This window comes from Aulonocara sp. 'chitande type north' Nkhata Bay, linkage group LG2 (genome assembly GCF_057382095.1).
Source record: "Aulonocara sp. 'chitande type north' Nkhata Bay isolate Kocher_YH1m ecotype deep benthic linkage group LG2, A_spYH_male_GT1.1, whole genome shotgun sequence".
Lineage (NCBI taxonomy): Eukaryota > Metazoa > Chordata > Actinopteri > Cichliformes > Cichlidae > Aulonocara > Aulonocara sp. 'chitande type north' Nkhata Bay.
Window position 1 is genome coordinate 5,252,730 of NC_141345.1, and position 18,938 is coordinate 5,271,667.

Here is an 18,938-nt window from a genome sequence, read left to right on the forward strand (position 1 = left end):
GTAATCGTGCGGGGGATATTTTCCTGGTACACTTTGGGACCTTTAAATGCTACAGTCTGAGTATTGTTATGACCACAGTGTACCCTCTTCTGATGGCTGAAAGTAAAAGGGGGTCCAGTACCGGTTCCGGTACCAGGCCTACTGACAATTTAACATTATGTTAAATGGTAACATTGTAAACAGAATGTTACCATTTAACACAATGTGAAATGGTAACATTGTAAACAGAATGTTACCATTTAACATAATGTAAATGGTAACATTGTAAACATAATGTTACCATTTAACATAATGTTAAATGGTAACATTGTAAACAGAATGTTACCATTTAACACAATGTGAAATGGTAACATTGTAAACAGAATGTTACCATTTAACACAATGTAAAATGGTAACATTGTAAACAGAATGTTACCATTTAACACAATGTGAAATGGTAACATCGTAAACATAATGTTACAATTTAACATAATGTAAATGGTAACATTGTAAACATAATGTTACCATTTAACATAATGTTAAATGGTAACATTGTAAACAGAATGTTACAATTTAACATAATGTAAATGGTAACATTGTAAACATAATGTTACCATTTAACATAATGTTAAATGGTAACATTGTAAACAGAATGTTACCATTTAACACAATGTGAAATGGTAACATTGTAAACAGAATGTTACCATTTAACATAATGTTAAATGGTAACATTGTAAACAGAATGTTACCATTTAACACAATGTGAAATGGTAACATTGTAAACAGAATGTTACCATTTAACACAATGTAAAATGGTAACATTGTAAACAGAATGTTACCATTTAACATAATGTGAAATGGTAACATTGTAAACAGAATGTTACCATTTAACATAATGTGAAATGGTAACATTGTAAACAGAATGTTACCATTTAACACAATGTAAAATGGTAACATTGTAAACATAATGTTACCATTTAACACAATGTAAAATGGTAACATTGTAAACAGAATGTTACCATTTAACATAATGTAAAATGGTAACATTGTAAACAGAATGTTACCATTTAACATAATGTGAAATGGTAACATTGTAAACAGAATGTTACCATTTAACACAATGTAAAATGGTAACATTGTAAACAGAATGTTACCATTTAACACAATGTAAAATGGTAACATTGTAAACAGAATGTTACCATTTAACATAATGTGAAATGGTAACATTGTAAACAGAATGTTGCCATTTAACATTATGTTAAATATAACTAACGGATTTACTTTACCAAATGGACCATCCCGGCCTTGCCGTATTGGTCTATTTGATTCACCTTTGTTTTTATTGTTTATTTTATTTTCACTTGCTACACATAGGACAGACATGACTGGGGGAAAGAAAGGGGAGAAAGAAAGAGGGAAAGAAAAACAGCAGGGAAGAGGAATGGTGATAAAGGGCAAAAAACAAAAACCAACAAAACAAACAGACAAAAAATATATATATCAGTCACTTCAACTCAAAGAAGTCCAGACGCTTTTCTTTCCAAGCTCCTTTGACTGACTGTTAGGACAACTTATTTATTGCAAGCATGCAGTACAAGAATAACTCGATGTTTCTGACTTTGCATTACGAATTGTTTACCCACTGACAAACATTTCAAATGAAATTAAATTAAAAAACAATTTGTGGTAACCTGATTTTAATTCAAAAAGAATCATTAACAACACTTCTTGTAATGGTGTCAAAATCAGCCCAACTTTTATTTTCAAATGCAAAAAGTAAAAGAAAATGAGCCAACATACTGGACACATATAATTGTCAATATAATTGTTTATAAACAATTATACTGTCATCATTGTTACAGATATGGAAACTTTATTAACAATTTGTCCAAGTAAAAAAATGCCCTGCTAATTGTTGGGGTTTTCTCTCCTCTAGCCCTTTCCTTTAAGCTCTTCTTTACATCCCCCCACCTTTTCTTTTTTCTTAATAATATAACAATAAAAACAATTGGCTGCATTTTAAATGTGTCAGATCAATGTCTTTATTCAAGAATACAAGAAATGGTAATAGCTGCATGTGTGTTTGTGTGTGTGCATAATATGCATACTTTACTTGTTGGATCCAAATCCCACAAGGAATCAAATAAAACAAGAAGACAAAGAAAAACAAAACAAAAATATATTTCTCTCCCTTCCCAGGTCAGGTTCACAAAAGCATTGCAGCTCTTTATTCCTCTTGTACAGCTCCAGAGTCTGTCAGCCAAAAAGAAACTACTGAGGTTCCAACACCCAGTGTTTCTGTAAACACAGATGAAAATGAACAGTCATCCACATCTAAAAGATTTGTAGATTCGAGGGACCGGTATAATACATCTAGTACATCTTTGTTTAAACCTCAGAACACAAAAAGGGAACAAACCATTGTATACAGATTTAAAAGTGCGCAAAGCAACGAACAGTCACCCTCTGAAACAGCTGAGGTTATCACAACCATTGTTTCTGTAAATACACAGGAACAGTCACCCACCTCAAAAAGATTAGTATATTCAAGGGACCAGTGTATCTACTCTGGTCAAAAGAATCCATGCTTCGTACTGATGTCCACAATTCTTTTTTATTCCTCTCACAATCATGGAGCACCGTGAAAACTAGAAACGAGTAAAATAATATCAATAGCACATATGACATCCATCTCAGCCACTTATTTCTTTTCACAAGGTGCACAAGTGCTTAACAAATAACAGCATAATGTTTTTACCGTGTACGCCTTGTAAAACCAGTAGTAGAAAAGTTGTAGGTTCGTGCTCTTGTGGGGGAGACGTATGTTATCCACCACCTCGATAGCTAGCCGAGAGTTCGAGGGTCACTAGAGCCGCCGAGAACGCATGAACTACTTACGGTAGGACGTTTTGCCAAAGTAAGACGTTTTGTCAGAACACCGAGTCCTCAGGAGGATGCAGCCCATGAATTTGGACACGATCTCAGATGCACTTCTGGTGTTGTCATGGCAACCCACACAAACATTTCAGCGTCAGCTACAATGAGGCGGAGCCCTTACTGAAACACTGAGCTCAGGTAGAGTGAAAGACAACATTTTTCCGCATCCAAAACAGCAGCGCTGTTCCTGTGACCTCTAGTAAAGCCTCTACTTGGGAAAAGGGAGTCTTTCATCAAAGCATCCTGCAGAAGTTGAATAAAAATATGCAAATGTTTAAATGATGCAACTTAATGAAGGCTGACAGCAGTTGTACTATTTTACATTGCAGCGAACAGGGGTGACCATTATTTTCAACGTTTTTACAGCATTTTTCACATTGAAAGTGAAATAATATAAATAATGTCTCAATTAAATTGCGTTAATATTTAAAAATACAAAAACTACAGCTTTGTTCACAAGCCAATAAAAATGTACTTGGGCCAGTGGTAAATGAAAATAACACTTATTCAGCACCTGGTTGTTGCGGCTGCATCAGGACACCAGATGTTCAGCCTCCATCCTGTAGGCAGACTTATCCCCGTCTGAGAGGAGTCCAATAATGGTGGTGTCATCTGCAAGCTTAATTAATTTGACAGACTGGTGGTTGGAGGTGCGGCAGTTGGTGTACAGGGAGAAGGGCATAGAAGAAAGAACACAGCCCTGAGGGGAGCTCGTGCTGATGGTCCGGGAGTCCAAGACATTCTTCCCCAGCCTCACTGGTTGCTTCCTGTCCGTCAGGAAGTCAGTGATCCACCGGCAGATGGGATCAGGCACATTCATCTGGGAAAGCAATCCTTGAAGAAGGTCTGAAAGGATGGTGTTGAAGGTAGAGCTGAAGTCCACAAACAGGATCCTAGCATAGATTCTGCAGGACAAAGTGTAGGGCCATGTTGATGGCATCGTCTACAGACCTGTTGGCTCTGTATGCAAACTGCAGGGGGTCCAGGAGGGGGGCCGTGAGGGTCTTAAGATAGGAGAGAACCAGGCGCTCAAAAGACTTCCTGACCAGATGTCAGAGCCACAGGTCTGTAGTCTTTTCGTCCAGTGATCTTTGGCTTCTTGAAAGCTATATATGATATAAAAATTATATAAAAACTGTTAATCAGCAAAAGAAATGATATCATAGTTCTTATAAAGAAAGCCTCTATCAATCAAACACCAGCAGTGTAGCAATGTTGTTCACTTACACTGTATATAAAACACTGATTTTGGCTACATCCAGTTTTTACTGTATTATAAACATTTTTTACCATGAAGAGTAAAGTGTTTGGCATTTTTGTCATTGTTATTGAGCTCAGAGATCAGGCCCAGCCCAGTATCTACCTGGTTATGAGCAAGGAGCTGGAGGTGATAACTCAACAATAACCAGGCCATGCATGCATGGATGGATCAGTTTGTAGGCTGTGTGTGGTCAGCAGCAGGCTGCTGGGTGTGGACCAAGAGGGAAAGCCCAGCATGTGAAACCCATCAGCAGAAGGCCAGAATAAAGGTGCACAGACAAACGCAGCCCAGACACTCAGGCAGGACAAGTAAAATAAATGGCAGCAAACACAGTATGATGTGGTAAAATGTGCTTTCTTTCACAAACAGATAGCACAAACAAGAATCACAAGAATCTCCTTTGTGGTTCTTGTTTTTCTTTTGAGTACATTAATAAAAAGTTGAAATAAAGTGGCAATAAAATTCATGCACTGAAGACCACACGAAACCCTAATTCACCCTACTACCTGTTGCCTTCACATACCATTTGCATCCCTTGTCCACAGAATCAAAAATGACCCTTCTTCACTAAAGATCGAACATAAAGCAATTGCATTTTAAATGGAAGCCCATTTTGCATTAAGAAACACTATCAGCAATCAGAAATTGTGTATATCTGAGTTCTCTGTTTTTACTGTCCTGAAAACTGCATTAATTCAGTGGATGCGGTTAGGTTCAAAACAACGTAATATAAGAGGGCAACCAATTCAATCTAAGAGGGATCCAATTTTTATCCATTCATGTACCAGCTACTGGCTTTTTGCTGTTATGTTCTCATATCGCGTGAGAGTTTATTTGCCTGGTGTCAGAAGTCTAATAATAAAGCTCCGGCACAACGTGGTCGAAGTTACCCGCATATCGGATCGCATCATGTCAGTGAAGATCGACGCCGACCCGACCGTCCTACGGATTATCTCCTGCTATGCACCACAGACCAACTGCCCCGACGAGGAGAAGACAGAATTCTGGCGCGCCCTCGACGACCACCTGCAAACGATTAGCCCTGAGGAACACGTGGCGGTAGGCGGTGACCTAAACGGACATGTAGGCAAGGGGAGAGACGGATATCACCGATTCCATGGCGGCCAAGGATTTGGGACCAGAAACGACGACGGTTGCCGGGTACTGGACTACGCAGAGGCCCACGATCTTGCCGTGACCAACACCTTCTTCAAAAAGAAGCCGGCACACCTCATCACGTACTCCAGCGGCGGCAGAGACACCCAAATCGACTACTGGCTAGTCTGAAGACCCCATCTCAGCCTAGTCACGAACGTAAAAGTCATACCATCAACCAATATTGGCCCTCAACATCGGCTACTTGTGATGGATCTCCGACTCAACCTTGGCCAACGACGACGAAGAACACCAACCACGACGGTGGAGAAGATCAAGTGGTGGCGCCTCCCTGAGGGATCCAATTTTTATCCATTCATGTACCAGCTACTGGCTTTTTGCTGTTATGTTCTCATATCGCATGAGAGTTTATTTGCCAGGTGTCAGAAGTCTAATAATGAATAAAGTTCAGGATATGCTTAAAAACTCACCTCAGTATAGCCGTCATCAGAAGGAAGTGCGCTTCACTGACTCATCAACTTGTCTCAGGCTTTCCACAAAGTTTCACAGTTGACCTTAAAGTAAGATGCTGCAAGCTTACCTTGCAGTGTATTACTTTTTAAGGTCTAAAGACCTTAAAGTGCGCTATAGATTGAAGTGATTTGAACTGACAACAGGGCTAATTCAGCACTTCAAGTTAACATCAATACAAGTTTTTAAATTTATTCTGATTTCCGTTTGTTTTCATTGCCTGTGCTATCTGTTATTTAGTTCAAATTGTGGGTAGATAATGCTGTGCTGTCATGTGACCTGTTCTCTCATGTGTGCCTTTCTCTTGTTTTGTATGTATTTCTCGTTTGTTATTTATTCCTATTTTATTCCTGCAATTGGTATGGAATTCATTTTTTAAAAAAATTGATCAGTGTTTTGAAATTAGATGTGATGAAGATGTGACCTTAATTTACAAAATCAACATCATGTTGGATTCAATGAGACATGAAACTAGTGCATGAAACAGGTCTCAGTAAATGTTCTCATAGACTGCAATACACTGCCCCCTGCTGGTCATTATAAAGTCTGCAGATGTCATTTGACATGAATGTCATATTTGTGAAACAAAATAAAGGACTCTGTAAAATAAATGAAAATCAAATATTTATATACAGAATATTTATGTACAAATGCTGAAAAAGACATTTGAACAAGATGCACACCCAGTAAAATTTAAAAAAAAAAGAAAAGTCAGTTTTATCATGTGACTATCATGCTGTCATTTCTGCACAATGCACTTTACACCAGATCAAAATAAAACACTGTGAGGTCGTTCTAACCGGAAGCCCAGAGAGCTTCGACAATGCAGCACAATGCCCTGAAGCATCAGCATCAAAATATACTTCAAGTACCAAAAAGTACTCATTGTGCAGAATGCCCTATTTTTGAATAGCTGGACATTTTAATTACTTTATCACCAGCTGTGACTACAGCTGATAATCAACCATGTTTCATAGGGATGTGACTACATTTAGAAATGTCACGCATTTTTAGGTATAAAGCAAAAGATGCAATGAAATAAATAAGCTATCACATATTAATCCAAATGAATTCACTGAAATACATCTGCACATTTCTGCAGCCTGACTTATTACACACGTGAACACAGTACACATTTGTTTACTGCAAGCTTGTTTCAGAGATGTGATGCAGTTAAATCTGTATGCGTCTGTTTCCTTGTAGTGTTAGTAGAGATGGTGAACCTGACACAATCCTGTGTTTGGTGTGAAGGAAACCAGTTAACAGCCGGTTTAGTGAAATTCTCTTGAACTCATGGAAAACTCATCGTCGTCTCGAAGTGAGCAGCTGAAGCGTCCCGTGTGATCAGAGGTCCTCGTCGTCCTCGCTCACCATGACGTCGAGCTCTTTGTCTTTCCGTACGACGCTCTCGGTGATGAACTCCTTGTGCTGCTCCTCCAGCTCACGCAGCTCCGCCTGCAGGCGCTCCAGGTGGAGCACTCGCCGGTTCCTCAGCAGCCGGCTGGGGAATGGGTTCGTGTCGTTGAAGGCGATGCTGGTCAGCTTCCTGCATGGACACACGCAGGAGGAAAGGACTCGATCACCAACACAGAGGAACTGGAAACTGATCAGCTTGAGTGTTTCTGTTTTATGCTGCTTGATACTTCAGGTACTGCAGTTTGAGCAGGAAATACTGGACTGACTGGACCACATGTATCCGAGAGCTGCAGATACTTAAAAATCTTTAAATCGTTGTTACTGTGATCAGGGAAATTTAAACTTCTCACAAAATTTCAGTAAAAAGGGTTTGAAGCTCAAAGATTCAACAGCTACATCCGCTACACTTCTGAGAGTGTAACAGCTCGTAGATTAAGGCGGGTGGAGGCGAGTGCGTACCTGGCATTGGAGACGGTCTTTGTGAAGAAGCGTAGGTACTGGTAGATCTCCACGCTGTCGTGAATCTTCAGGATGTCGTCCTCTTTGTATTTGAACAGAGCCAGAGTGTATCTGAAGATCACCTGCAGCACAGACACGCATTTCATAACAGGACACTCACGCCACACAATTAATTGGAAACTTTGAGGAGGTGAGTCATAAAATTACTCTTTCAGTTGTGGTGCAGTTGGGCCCTTTACTCATTACAGCTCTGATCGATTTCCAATAAGCCACTTGGTTCCTCAGTTGCCAGATAATATTAACTTACTTGGTAGTTGAGCTTTAAGTTTAAATTAAACTTTTGGGTTGGATCTACGTGGCTGAAGCTGTTGTCAGCATTTATCCCTGTGTGGTATATATTTCTGTGTCTGAACTGTGATTTTATTTCCTGAGACAAACGATGTAAAAGCTGTGCTGCATTTGTCACATTGCAGAAACAAGCCCAAAGCCATTGTCCCGCTCATCGTCTGGATTTACGCTGCTTGTGGTAGACTGTGAGGTCGTTACTAGAATGATCTGCTTTCCCACTCCTATTTCATGTCACATGACAGTTCCCCATGCTTAGTAAACAATGTCTTATTACTCCTAAAATGTAAATAAAGACATCTAAAGGTCAAAACAAAATCATTTTTGTTTCCATGGACACTACTGTGGTGCATTCAAGTGTTGTCTGCATTTCTGTCATGGTGTGTTCGGGTGTATGGTACCTTGGTACCCTCATACAGGAAGGCGTCCCACAGAGGCATCAGGATGTCGCTGGGCAGACTCTCCACAAAAACCACCAGGAACCAGTTGAAGGTGACCAGAGAGACGTCAATGTTGTGATCCTCAAAGTGAGATGCCAGGTGAGGAAGCTTCTCCGCCATGAAGTCCTTCAGCACGCGCTGGTCCGCCTGAGCACAAAGACTCACAGAGATCAGCCTCACTGATCACTAAAACAGATCACAGCAGGCAAGCAGGTGAGTGTGTCTGCTGACCTGAGAGGCCAACCAGATTCTTGGTGTAGTAGTCCTGAGGCATGATGGCTTCCACCACTGCCACCAGACACCAGAAGGCGTCTTCGTCACTTTGGAGGACCAGCAGAGCGAGGGCCGCTAACCTGTGGACATTCATGGAAGGTGAGGTTCTGCCTGGAAGGCGGGTCCACATAAGAACTCAGATATAAAATTTATACTTTTGTTCTGACCTGTTGAGTACCTGGCAGTAGCCAATGGCAGGGTTATGCCCGGAGAAGGCCAGAAGGATGCGGCGGAGCTGCTGGAGGGCAGGGCTGGAGGGCGGGGCTGGACGGCGAGGAGAAGTGCTGATTGGTCGTCAGGGTTCGGTGAAGGTCCAGCTGGACCTGCCTGGAGGCAGGATTAGGAGCTGTCCGACTCTTCTCACACAGCTGGAAACAGAACAGGATTACTGAGTGCTCGCCAGCATTCCCGACAGGAAGAAGGAGGAGCCACCTGTGCTCAGGTGCGGATAAAGCACTCTCTCTCTCTACAGCTGTACCTGCTGATAGCGTTGCGTGTGGCACTCTTGGCTTGTCAAAGTTCTGGCTCGGACCAAACAGCGCCACACTCTCTGCCGATACTCCCGAGGGACGCCTTCACGCACCAGAATTTTGAGCTCAGGTGAGATGATGAAGTCATCGTCGGACCTGCCTGCAAGGTACTGAGCCCAGCGGCTCAGCAGGGGGTGCTCCAGACCCTCCTACAGAGACAATGATGTATGATATAAAAAGAGGATAACCATTATCTGTTAAGCATTATGTTACAATTTAACATAATGTAAAATTGTAACATTGTAAACATAATGTTACAATTTTACATTATGTTACAGTTTAACATAAAGTAAAATTGTAACATTATGTTTACAATGTTACAATTTACAAATTGTAACATTGTAAACATAATGTTACAATTTTACTTTATGTAACAATTTAACATAATGTAAAATTGTAACATTGTAAACATAATGTTACAATTTTACTTTATGTTACAGTTTAACATCATATAAAATTGTAACATTATGTTTACAATGTTACAATTTACAAATTGTAACATGATGTTACAATTTTACATGATGTTAAATTGTAGCTGTTAAGGGTGGTGAGTTAGCGAACCTAGACGCGGACTTCTCGTTTAAGTTGAACAGTGTCTTTATTTACAGTGAAGCCAAAATCAATCCACAGTTATCCACAGTGCAAGTCCCTTCAGTGCTCCTCTCCCCGTCTCCCCTCGTGTGTCCACAAAACTCCCTAGAATCAGTGAAGTGTCCCCTTCCGTCTCTCCGTCTCGATCGCGTCCAGGCTTAGTAGGCAGCTCAGAGCGGCAGCACTTACGGGTCGGAGGTCTCCCGTTGCTACGCGACCGCGTAACAATCGCAGCGGAGAAAAAGCGGAGCGAGAGAGGAGAACAAAAAAACACACACACACAGGTCGACCGGTCGGGGCACCGTCCGACTCTGACAGTAACATAATGTAAAATTGTATTATGTTTACAATGTTACAATCCGTACCCTCACCTATGGCCACGAGCTGTGGGTAGTGACCGAAAGAACGAGATCGCGTATACAAGCGGCAGAAATGAGCTTCCTCCGAAGGGTGGCTGGCCTCTCCCTTAGAGATAGGGTGAGAAGTTCGGCCGTCCGGGAGGGGCTCAGAGTAGAGCAGCTGCTGCTCCACATCGAAAGGAGCCAGCTGAGGTGGTTCGGGCATCTGACAAGGATGCCCCCTGGGCGCCTCCTGGGTGAGGTGTTCCAGGCATGTCCCACCGGGAGGAGGCCCCGGGGCAGACCCAGGACACGCTGGAGAGATTATATCTCTCGGCTGGCCTGGGAACGCCTTGGTGTTCCCCCGGATAAGCTGGAGGAGGTGGCTGGGGAGAGGGAGGTCTGGGCCTCTTTGCTTAGGCTGCTGCCCCCGCGACCTCGGATAAAGCGGATGAAGATGGATGGATGGATGGATGGATGGATGGATGGATGTTACAATTGTAAAATTGTAACATTATGTTTACAATGTTACAATTTCACATTATGTTAAATTGCAACATGATGTAAAATCGTAACATTAAGTTTACAATGTTACAATTGTAAATATAATTTACCCAATTAATTCTGTCATAACAGAAGTATGACTTCTCTGTGTTATTAATCCGTATTAATATTGTAGGGATATTAATATCCCTACAATATTAAGCATCAGACTTTATCAAATTTTCTAAAAACTTTTTTTGTTGGATAGTGTAGCGCAGCTGGATAGTGTAGTGGTAATACTACACATCTTTGGAGTCGCACGTTCGATTCCCACCCAGTATCCAGTAAGGGTCCTGGCTAGACCCCTCATGCTAACCAAAAATCCCTGGAATGGTGCGGCTATGTCTGCAGTCTCTCCGCTTAAATTTAGAGCTTGCTTGTTTGTTAAATGTATTATTTACTGTTTTTAGTTTACTCCATGATGGGGCTGGATATCGGGCGTCCTGCACCACCCATCCGGTCTGGAGCATAGCGAAACCATTTCTGCACTGTTTGAACGAAGGCAAACTCAGAAACTGCCCCCACCTGCTGAGTCAGGCCATCTAAGACAACAAAAACCCCCAAAAACAAACAAACAAAAAAACAGTAAAAAAGAGGGGTTCAATTAGAGTTCAAATATGAATAACCTCTCGCCAAAAGTCTTTAACAGCTAGAAAGCTGGCAAACTACTAAGCTGATCAACATGAAAGGCACAAGGTGGAAATCAGCAAACTGCTGCCTCACTTTGTTCACCTGTGCTCTATATTTCATAGTCCGGTTGGCTGCAGGACCAAACATTTGGCCTTACACCTTATTTCTTTATGTTTTGCTTCCAAGGTGCCAGACTTGTAGGTAACTTTTTACACTGACATGACCTCAGCAATAGTTTCCAGTCTTTCAACTTCCTTGGGCTTTGGCTGCTTTTTTACTCATTTTCAGTCCAGTCCTTCTACCTGACCATTTTCAGAGAACTCTAAGGAGCTTGGGGGAAAAAAGCAACCGGACTTCTTTAACTTTTTTGAAGACGTTTCGCTTCTCATCCCAGAAGCTTTTCCAGTTCACTGAAGCCTCATAAGAAAGTGACACAATGACATTTAGATAATAAAACTCGCCAAAAATGCACCTTAAGAGCACTGTCTCTTTAAATACCCTCTTTTGCTTGGTCTGCTCCTTATTTTTTCCTCATTTTTTCTTACTTTGGAGGACCAGCAGAGCGAGGGCCGCTAACCTGTGGACATTCATGGAAGGTGAGGTTCTGCCTGGAAGGCGGGTCCACATAAGAACTCAGATATAATATTTATATTTTTGTTCTGACCTGTTGAGTCCCTGGCAGCAGCCAATGGCAAGGTTGTGCCAGCCAGCAGGATGCTGCTGAAGGGCGGGGCTGGAGTCTGAAAGTAAGAGCTCGTTTAGACTCTATTCTGTGAACAGGCTTGCTCCCACGAATATGTGAATTCATCTGTAAAAGAGTTTAACTCTAATGCACCTGTTCCTCCTGCTCCCTGCTGCAGGGCGGCCTGTTGGACTACGAATGCCAGTGCGGAGCTAAGAAGATCAAAGAGGAGCTGTTGTTCTTGAACCTGCCAAAGTGAGTAACCTCAAATCGGTCCCCAAAGGCCTCAAACCACCACAGTTCAGTCGGTGTCAGTTTTGTTCATGTCATGTCCTCCTTGCGTCTTCCTTTGAGCCTCTCCTCTTTGTCTCATCTCTTTCAGTGTGCTGATCCTCCAGCTGAAGTGGTTTACGTTCACTCCATCGTTCACCGTGGAGAAGAAGAACAGCCCCATTGTTCTGACACAGCAGCTGGTGATCAGCCAGGACACAGCCTTTACTGAAGAGGTAAGGGAAAAGGCACACCGTTCATTTCAAGTATGGATGGAGCCCATTTCTAAGCTAACGGGTGGTGCCGCTGCCCTCTCCCAGTAAACTGCTCGCTATTTGTTGGTCAGCGTGATCAGTCGTTTGGGCTCCTCAGCTTACAGCGGTGAGTGGGTGCTTTCAGACACATGTGCTGAATGCAGGTCAGCTTTGAAAGTTTATGAGACGTTAATAAGTGCGCCTTCTCCTCTCAGGACATTACGTCTGTGACGGCGTTCACCAGATGAGCGGAAGAGACGATGTCACAGACAGCCGGCTCACGTACGATGACGAGTTGGTCTGCCAGACCACGTGTGAGTCTGTGTGTGAGCAGCGGCAGAGAACAGCTTACCTGCTATTCTATAAAAGACAGGTGACGTCTCCCAGCAAACAGTCAGCATGCCTGTGCAAATATTCAGTGTAACTTGTAGAAAAACCCTCACACTCAGTTTATTTGTGTTTTTCTTTTTCTATTTCTTACTTTCTTTGCCGCACTAGAAAGGCAGCAGAGTCGGGACTCAGATCTGCAGCAACACCTTCATTGTTATTGTTATTATTGTTGTTAGTACTGTTGTTATTATGATTGATATTGTTACTGTTATGATCAGTTTTATTATTATTATTATCATTATTAATTTTTTAATACATTTGTTTATCTTTATTATTATTAGTAGTAATGTTGTTGTTTATGTTGTTATTGTTATTATTATTACTGGTATTTTTGACATTATTATTATTATTTTGTTGTTATTGTCATTATTAGTAGAAGTAGTATTAGTTATATCATTTTTATATCAGCCTGGAGTGAACAACATGAAAGCATGGATCCATCCTCCCTCACATTCACAATTCAGGCTGCTGGTGTAATTGTGCGCGGGATATTTTCCTGGTACACTTTGGGACCTTTAAATGCTACAGTCTGAGTATTGTTATGACCACAGTGTACCCTCTTCTGATGGCTGAAAGTAAAAGGGGGTCCAGTACCGGTTCCGGTACCAGGCCTACTGACAATCTAACATAATGTAAAATGGTAACATCGTAAACATAATGTTACAATTTAGCATAATGTAAATGGTAACATTGTAAACATAATGTTACCATTTAACATAATGTAAATGGTAACATTGTAAACAGAATGTTACCATTTAACATAATGTAAATGGTAACATTGTAAACATAATGTTACCATTTAACATAATGTAAAATGGTAACATTGTAAACAGAATGTTACCATTTAACATAATGTAAAATGGTAACATTGTAAACAGAATGTTACCATTTAACACAATGTGAAATGGTAACATTGTAAACAGAATGTTACCATTTAACATAATGTAAAATGGTAACATTGTAAACAGAATGTTACCATTTAACACAAGGTAAAATGGTAACATTGTAAACAGAATGTTACCAATTAACACAATGTTAAATGGTAACATTGTAAACAGAATGTTACCATTTAACACAAGGTAAAATGGTAACATTGTAAACAGAATGTTACCATTTAACACAAGGTAAAATGGTAACATAGTAAACAGAATGTTACCATTTAACACAATGTAAAATGGTAACATTGTAAACAGAATGTTACCATTTAACACAATGTAAAATGGTAACATTGTAAACAGAATGTTACCATTTATCACAATGTAAAATGGTAACATTGTAAACAGAATGTTACCATTTAACACAATGTAAAATGGTAACATTGTAAACAGAATGTTACCATTTAACATAATGTAAAATGGTAACATTGTAAACAGAATGTTACCATTTAACACAATGTAAAATGGTAACATTGTAAACAGAATGTTGCCATTTAACATTATGTTAAATATAACTAACGGATTTACTTTACCAAATGGACCATCCCGGCCTTGCCGTATTGGTCTATTTGATTCACCTTTGTTTTTATTGTTTATTTTATTTTCACTTGCTACACATAGGACAGACATGACTGGGGGAAAGAAAGGGGAGAAAGAAAGAGGGAAAGAAAAACAGCAGGGAAGAGGAATGGTGATAAAGGGCAAAAAACAAAAACCAACAAAACAAACAGACAAAAAATATATATATCAGTCACTTCAACTCAAAGAAGTCCAGACGCTTTTCTTTCCAAGCTCCTTTGACTGACTGTTAGGACAACTTATTTATTGCAAGCATGCAGTACAAGAATAACTCGATGTTTCTGACTTTGCATTACGAATTGTTTACCCACTGACAAACATTTCAAATGAAATTAAATTAAAAAACAATTTGTGGTAACCTGATTTTAATTCAAAAAGAATCATTAACAACACTTCTTGTAATGGTGTCAAAATCAGCCCAACTTTTATTTTCAAATGCAAAAAGTAAAAGAAAATGAGCCAACATACTGGACACATATAATTGTCAATATAATTGTTTATAAACAATTATACTGTCATCATTGTTACAGATATGGAAACTTTATTAACAATTTGTCCAAGTAAAAAAATGCCCTGCTAATTGTTGGGGTTTTCTCTCCTCTAGCCCTTTCCTTTAAGCTCTTCTTTACATCCCCCCACCTTTTCTTTTTTCTTAATAATATAACAATAAAAACAATTGGCTGCATTTTAAATGTGTCAGATCAATGTCTTTATTCAAGAATACAAGAAATGGTAATAGCTGCATGTGTGTTTGTGTGTGTGCATAATATGCATACTTTACTTGTTGGATCCAAATCCCACAAGGAATAAAATAAAACAAGAAGACAAATTATCCTTTCAAAAAAACAGAGATTGTGGATGCGTCTGGCTTTCATAACTGGATGCAGGATAATACTTAGGCACTGGAAGTCATCCAGCCCCTGTTCTCTCAGGGAATGGACTGAACAAATGTCTAAGATGGCATCATATGAACGGGTTATGTACAGAATTAAGGGGAGAGAAGACATTTTTGAGCAGGTCTGGGGTCCTTTTTTGGTGTACATCGACAATGTCTCCTAGATATTATGATAAATGTTCTTTTGGGGGGGTTTCATGTGTCATTGGTATTTTTGTTGTTGTCTTTTTTTTTTTTTTTTTTTTTTTTTACTTTGAAAGTCAGTAGAGGGAAGAAATTGTCTTAATGTCATCAGTGGTCAAGGTTATGTTTTGTTTTTAGGCACCTGGGTGTTTTGCCCCCATTACTTTTGTTTTTGCTGATGTTTCCCAGGAGGCGGTATATCATTTTGTTTCTCCTGGTTTTTTTGTTTTTTTTGTTTTTTGTTTTTTTTGTTTTTTTGTTTGTTTGTTTGTCTGTTTGTCTTAGTTACTGTTAGTCCTTATTTGTTGGTTGTTGTTAAGAAACGGACAGAGAACTGACAGTATGATTATTCCAGTTGTATATTTGTTAACGTTTCTGTCCATCCAAAATATGAATAAAAAAAAACAAAAAAAAAAAAACAAGAAGACAAAGAAAAACAAAACAAAAATATATTTCTCTCCCTTCCCAGGTCAGGTTCACAAAAGCATTGCAGCTCTTTATTCCTCTTGTACAGCTCCAGAGTCTGTCAGCCAAAAAGAAAATACTGAGGTTCCAACACCCAGTGTTTCTGTAAACACAGATGAAAATGAACAGTCATCCACATCTAAAAGATTTGTAGATTCGAGGGACCGGTATAATACATCTAGTACATCTTTGTTTAAACCTCAGAATAGAGGTCTGCGCGGGAATGTTTTTTTAGTCCCGCTCCCGCCCGCTCCCGCAAGGTTTTGTACCGCACCCGACCGCTCCCGCTGTATATTCAGTCTTTGTTCACCCGCTGCCCGCTTAGAATAATTTTCTACCCGACCCGACCGTTCCCGCTAAATTTAGATCTGGTTTCCAAAATCTCACATTTAAATGGGGTACCACCAAAAAATAGAGATAACAGATAAAACTGCAGGTTGTGCAATGATTGTATTTATTTTTCTTAAACAAGATGCATTTATCTGTCAACATGCAACATTTATCTTTTAACATGGAAAACGTGTTGCAAAAATAAAATAAATAAAAACGAATACAGCATTGTGGCCTACTTGTTATTTTTATGTAAAATACAAACGTAACATTTTTCTGTCAACACAGTAGGGAAAGTGTCGCGAAAAAAAAAAAGTCACTTAAAATTGTAAACAAAAGAACAAAATAGTTGGCCACTGCGAAATTAAATGGTTGTTTAAACTATCAGTTTAACGAAAAAATGTCCCAATGTCGAATTCAAGGTCTCTCCTACAAAAGAAAATATGCATATATAAATACAACAATAAACGACATCTCAAAATTATAAACTATTAATCAAATGAACGAAACTTACTTAAAAAATCCAAATTATTTTAAATTTCCATGCAGGAAAAGAATGTCACTGACTGATGAGGGTTTCAGTACTGAACGTCTCTCCTCCAAAATCCGACCACAAAGGCTGAATGCTCTCTCGGAAGGTGCACTCGTTGCCGGGATGCAGAGGACAAATCTTGCAAGGTTGCTCAGGGCAGGGAACTGGGAACTGTTGGAATTCCACCACTGCAAAATGTTTTGTTGACTTGATAATTCAAGTTTCATGGTCCTGTACTCCTGAATCTGAACATCTAGTGATTTTGATCCACATGATTCTTCCTCTTCCTCCCAATCTGAAAATTTATGAAGAACAGTAGGCCTTTTGGCAGGTGTTGGTTCAACATCCTCATCATGTGCATGATCAAACTTTAAATCTTCGATCATCTCCTTGACTCCCTGTATCACATTCTGTCGCCCTCTTTCATCTAACATTCTCAGACCTCGCAGATTTGGTGTCAGAAAGGTTGCTATTTTATAAAGCATGTGAACAGAATGGGATGAAGTGCTGTCTGCTGACAGTAATTCTTTCAGCCGTGTTACACAGACGGTTGCAATTTCAGAGAGCAGAGGGTCTTTTGTGGCTGATGTACAGTGCTCAATTAATCGCACAGACCACGGAAGAACAAGTGAGGCACTGGGAGCTGTGTTATCAGTTTCCAAGTCGTCAGTTGCCTCTTTGAAGGGTTTTAGGAATGATACTAGTAACTTAAGAGTACTGATGCTAATGCGTCCGATCTTGTCATAATTATTGCTCTCAGTCAGCACAGATGCAATGTCTTCGTACTGTTCCAAGACAGAATTTAACATGTCAAAGTTAGAGTTCCATCGTGTCTCTATGGATTGTTTCAGTGACTTTTTAAGCTTGCCCTGCTGTCCTGAGTGTTTGAAATATGTAACCAACTTTTTAACATCAGTCAGAAGGCTAGCGATCTCTGGAGACTTTTCGATTATGGCAGTACCAAACGCACTGGAGAGAGTCACGTTTAGTATGTGCGCTGTGCAGTTTAGCCTCGTGTATTCTCGTAAGGCACTGATCATGTTGGCTCCACGATCTGTGACAAAAATAATCTTTTTGCCCATGTCTGTCGCATCAATGCCAAACACTCTGAGATTCTGCAGCAGGTGCCTTCGAATGTTTTCACCTGTCTTTGAGGTGCTTGGGTCAAAAGGGGCAGCAAAAAGCACTCTTGAAGGTAGCTCAGATTGCTCATTAACGTAATGGATGGTTGCAGACAAAAAGGACGTTTTTCGATATGTTTCTGTCCATATGTCTGCTGTAACAGCGCATCCAAACTTCGATATTGTTGCAGTGATTTCCTCCACAACATGTTTACGTAGACTCTGAGCCCTCATTTCAACATTTCTTGACACCGTTGTGGGGTGTGGTAGTATCTCACAGACATCGAATTTTCCTATTCTTGCTGCTGTGTCGACCAAATGTTGGGCCAGCTGTGTGAAGCCTTTTCCAGAGATGGTATCATACGGTCGAATGTCTTGGCAAACAAACTGAACACATTTGTCTCTGGTTTCTTTTTTAAACTTCTCTGGCACCAGCAAAGATTTAGTAAATGCCAGTTTTGTTTGCCCCTTTGTGATGGGACATGAGTGCCGCCTTAAACCTGAGGTTCCAGTCTTGTGACTGCAAAAGGGTAAAACTTTGAGGCATTTATCGCATTGTACAAAGGGTAATTTTTTTCCATTTGCGTCTATGACGCATGAAAAACACTCCCATACATCAGACTTGCCTGATGTGGGTTTCCTTAAAGTAAACTGACCGTTGTCTAATCCCAGCTGAACGTCCTTCAAGGAAATTGCATCTTCAGTTTGCTCTGCCATGTTGGTAAAGCGCGCTCTGATGCAGGTGATGCGCGCACAGAGTCACAGACTGTGCAAGTAAAATGCACGTGCAAAAAGCACTGATCCATGCGCTCAGTGCGTGTAACAGGCGTGAGCACTGGCTGTACCAGTGCTCAATTAGAATGAGGAAATCACAGATATGCTGTTCCGAAAAAATGTCGGGCACGCTATATTTTCAGACCGCCCGCTCCCGTTC

General features: G+C 40.3%; 1 pseudogene; it reads right to left on the reverse strand.

The window, feature by feature from the left end:
- Nucleotides 1-7,147: 7,147 nt before the first annotated feature.
- On the reverse strand, nucleotides 7,148-11,515 carry LOC147337331 (TBC1 domain family member 2A-like; annotated as a pseudogene).
- Between the last annotated feature and the right edge of the window lie 7,423 nt (nucleotides 11,516-18,938).